The following is a 4,807-nucleotide window of genomic DNA, read 5'->3' on the forward strand; positions in this document are numbered from 1 at the left end:
ATGCTGTACAGGGTCGCTATGAGTTGGAACCGAGTCTATGGCACATAACTACCACCAAAGGTGGAAAGGAGAAAACCAGGAGTGGAGTGTGCCCTTTGGACCTAAGATCCGTGTGTTGAATCTCCTTGACGCACCAGAGATGTTGAGAGAAGTGAGACAGTGGGAGAGAAATGAAGATGGTGGCCTGTGATTGAGTAATCTGAGTGCCTTTGGGTAGGAGCCTCACTGGCACAGTGAGATGACTCTGGACTCTTCCCTGGCAAGCTATGTTTATTGGTACATGGAGCTACAGCTGAGGCTTACTGGACTGAGGATTACAGGTAAAGTGGGGTACTTCTCCTACATAACCAGTAGAACTGAAAGAGTTTCTAACAATTGCCAAAACAGGATGGGGACCAAGGAAGGGGTCATGGGGCTGAGACAGACCAAGAGCTAAAGAGAGGTGTTTCTGCAGGCCTATCTGACAAGAAGCTATCCTGATCATAGAACTGTATCCTGAACATTTTTGTTTCTTCATTGTAACCACTTACTTCCCTAACAAGCTCCATGGCTGTGAGAATTGTCTGTGAGTTCTGTGTGGCCATTGCAAAGAATTATTGAACCCAATAGAAAAGTGTAAGTGCTGTGGGAGGAATGATTGGTGTCAGAATTGGTGGACAGGTTGGAAAGCAGAAGCATGTATGGCCTCTTAGGACTCAGCCTTGAGTTGATGCTGATGGTGATTCTCCTCTAATCCACTTGTGAAGTTAAAAGGAGCTCAGATGTGGCCTCAACACTATTATAGTAGGTATGAGGGATGACATCATAGTTATTGTTCATATATTTCATTTGACTGAGTTGGCTGGCCAATGTGTAAATGAGTATTCATAAGAATGGGGCCCGGTAGAGACAAGCATTTCTGAAGCCTAAAGATTTCTCAAAGGAAAATACAATGTCTGATAGATCAGGGATTGAGAATTCATGGTTGACAGTCCTGGGGATGTTGGCCATAGGAATACTAGGATCCTGATTCTTTGTGTTACCTGGACAGTTTCATTCTGTGGCTTCTAGATCTCAAGTAGTAGAGGTGAAAATAGGGTCAGGTGGCCAGAAGTTACATTTTATATTGAAGGGTACTACAGGGTATAATCAAGAGACTTTGGGTGGTGCAGTGGTCACTATTCAAAAGGTCAGTGGTTTGAACCCACCAATCACTCTGTGAAAGAAAGATATGACAGTCTACTTCTGCAAAGATTTTATAGTCTGGGAAACCCTATGGGTCAGTTCTACTTTGTCCTCTATATAGGGTTACTATGATGGGGAATTGACGTGGCAGCAATAGGTAGAGGACATCAAGGATGAGACAGGGACTTGGGTTCTACCTAACTTGTACTCATTTAATACCGTTTTTATTATGCAATCACAATTGCACTTTCAGATGCAATTTATTAAGGACACTCTTGATCGCTGAGAAAGGAGCCCTCTTTTGAAGAACTGTTACCTGTTTGAGTTATCTTTACCAAAAGGGGAGGAATTAGCAATCTGTATAATTATTTAAGGTAGAGAGGCTGCCTTTTCGCGTCTTAATACTCTGCTTAGCATAGTTGTTGGACTATATCAGGAATTCAGGAAATCTTGACTGACTGAATGAATGAATTCGGTTGGGAGTAGAGGGAAGGGATTTTTTACTTCTTGTTTTGTTTTCCTATTTAAGATGGAAGACAATCATACTTATATGTATACAGATACATGTGTAAATAAGTGAAAGCTAAGCCAGGTTTTGTTTTCTGACATTCGAAGTAATTTTGTATTATATGAGTATATAAGAAATAGTGAATTTTAGAGCCTTGGTGTTTGATCTTTAGAATAAATGCTGACAAAGAGGCTTTGAACATTTGAAAGACATTTATAAGATAGATTTAAAAGACATTTATAAGATAGAATTTACTGAACAGTAATTAGATGTGAGAGCAGGTGAGAAGGCGGAATAAAGAATAAGATCAGCAGCATACTGATCAAAACAGCATACTGAACAAAAGTTCCTTCCTTGCGCCATGGAGTGAAAGGCAGTCCCAGTCACTAAAACTGGAACCATAGAAAGATCGGCAGCACTGCCTGGTGACAGATGGTTCAGATTTGGTCCTTGGAAAGTAACTTTCTATGTAGATATTCTCATTTCAGGAGTTGGGATAGGTGAAGGAGAGACAACATCCCTTTTGTGACTCTTTGCTTAAGATTTAATTTTACAGATGGAAATTGAAGTTGTGGAAGAAGATCATCCAGGGAGTGCTTAAAGTGAGAAGAAAAGAAAATAGAATTCTAAGGAATATCTGGTGTGAGCAGAAAAAGTGGGGATCCAGAAGAGTAGTAGTCAGAGGAATAGGAAGTGAACAAGAGTCTTAGATACCAAGGAATAGAGAATATTTCCAGAAGGAGGAATGGTCAACAGTGTCAGATGGTAGGAGAGACTTAAGATAAGGCCTGAGAAATATCTATTAGCTTTAGGAACAAGGAGGTCATTGGTGACTTTAACTAACATAGTAGATTTGTTTTTATCATACTTTTGTTGCTGATTTCTAGCTTAGTTGGTTAGGTAGTATGTTCTGCTTAATTTAAATCACTGGAAATTTGTCAGCAAACTTTTTTTTCTATTTGTAAAATAAAGAACAGCTTTATTAATATAAAAAATACAGACAAACTATAAAGCACTAAGAAACTTAAATATCATAGTCATAGCAAGCAGGTAGCAGTTTAACATCCAAGGCTGACAGAATGCTTGAAGGGGAGACTCCAAGAGATCAGACTCCCATGTCAGCAAGCGCATCTTCACCAGTGAGGGGTGACCCAGGTCTAACAGCTTTCCAAGCTCCCTCTCCTCATCTAGGATCATGAGAGGCACGCCATTCAAATCTGGTGCTCTTCAGGTAAGTCAAAGCTCTCAAAGTCTAGAGGATTGAAGGGAAAGAATTTTTCTATTTCTGGATAGGTGTCATCCACCGCAGGAACAGAGATTTTTGCTTTGCCGGTCTTCTCAGTTACCTTCTTGGCAGAGAAGGTTGGTAACTTTGCTTTAACGGGTCCATTCGTCTTTACTGAGTTTTCTGTAGCTCTGTTGACAGTTCCCAAAGCCTTTCTGGCAGGTTTAGGTAGGGCAGATGGAGCATCAAATATTTCACCAACATGTAGATGTTAAAATCTGAGATCTCCCATCTAAGGCTTTGACGAAAGACCCAGATCCCAGATTCAGCCCATCCTTAGGGGCCACAAGTGTGGCTGGTTCTCCATTCTCCTTATCAACAAAGATCAGAGTAACCATTCTAGATACCAATATCTCCTCACACTCTGTCAGCTAACTTTTTGTGTTGTTTTTAATTTTCAAATTGGGTTTGCAAGGAGTGTATTCTGCAGCTTGTGAGTACAATGTCCTCTGTATGTCCACTAGGATAAGTTTCTAAATGGTATTCTTTAATCATCTGTTTCTATTCTGATTTCTTTGCCTGATTACTCAATCAGGAAAGTCAGAGTGAATTTATCTATGAAATTAAGTAAAAAAAGTGTTTCTTACATGCACTAGTTTATTCCAAACAAAACTCATGTGTACATGTCTCAGCAATCAGCAGATAATCCACTTGTCTGCTTCAGTAGTATGCTTTGTCTTAGGCTTGTTAGGATGCCTTTAAAAAAAAAAAAAAAATGGATGCTCTTTGTGCAATGGAAAAACAAAACACAGCAATTTTGAGGTCAGGGCTAATACCCAATTTTTAACAAAACTCAAGTGAACATCTTCCCCAATCTATGAAGCTTTGCAATAAGTTTATGGAAATGGTGCCCCTGACAAAACATCAGATTTTAGGTGGTACAAGTGTTTTAACAAAGGTCAGGAAGACCACAAAAATGAGCCAAGACAGAGAAGACTGTCATCCTCAGTGAATGAAGAAACTGTGACTGAAGTCCAGAAACTAACTGGTGGATGAAAACCTTAGAATTGTCATAGTCGTGATCACTACTGAATTTGGAATCTCACAAAGTGCAGCATTTTCAATTTTAAGTGAATGTTTTGTCCTCAACAAACTTTAGGCACAATGCGTGCCAAAAGTGTTGGCATGAAGATCAATTAGCTTAAAGAGCTAATCTTTTGATCAGTCTTTTAAACAAGAAGCTACTGAAGACAATTTTATGGAATGAACTTCACCAAGTTGAGTCTTGGATTTGCTACTGTGATCCAGAGAGCAAGGTCCAGTCAAAACAATGGCTTCTAGGAGGATTTGCTGGACCAGTTAAATTCAAGGCAGAGATATCAGTCTGTAGAATGTGCAACCACTGTAGAAAATGGAATGGCACTTCCTCGAAAAGTTGGAAATAGAAATACCATATGACCCAGCAGTCTCTCTCCTTGGTATATATCCATAAGCAATAAGAGCCATGGTACATCTGTACACACCAATGTTCATCGCAGCATTATTCACAATAGTAAAAAGATTGGGGACAGCCTAAATGCCTATCACTGTAAGAGTGGATAAACATACTTAGGTACATTCACTACTATGCAGTATTGAAGAGTAACAATGAATCTGTGGAACACGTCATAACATGGATGAATCTGGAGCACATTATGCTGAGTAAAATTTGTCAATCACTAGTGGACAAATGTACTCCTGGTGTGTTGCTGCAGGATAAGGTACTGGACCGCAAGGTCAGTTTAAATTGCAAAGTCAGCAGTTCATATCCATTATTTGTTCCTCAGAAACATTAGAAAAATTTGGCATGATTCAGAACTGACTTGACAGCACTTAACAACACGAAATGAGACCACTATTGTAAAAACTCA

At 39.6% G+C, this 4,807-nt stretch overlaps 1 pseudogene; it reads right to left on the reverse strand.

The window, feature by feature from the left end:
- Positions 1 to 2,696: 2,696 nt before the first annotated feature.
- On the reverse strand, positions 2,697 to 3,295 carry LOC102836323 (annotated as a pseudogene).
- Positions 3,296 to 4,807: the final 1,512 nt, after the last annotated feature.

Source organism: Chrysochloris asiatica, unplaced genomic scaffold (genome assembly GCF_000296735.1).
Source record: "Chrysochloris asiatica unplaced genomic scaffold, ChrAsi1.0 scaffold00052, whole genome shotgun sequence".
Taxonomy (NCBI): Eukaryota; Metazoa; Chordata; class Mammalia; order Afrosoricida; family Chrysochloridae; genus Chrysochloris; species Chrysochloris asiatica.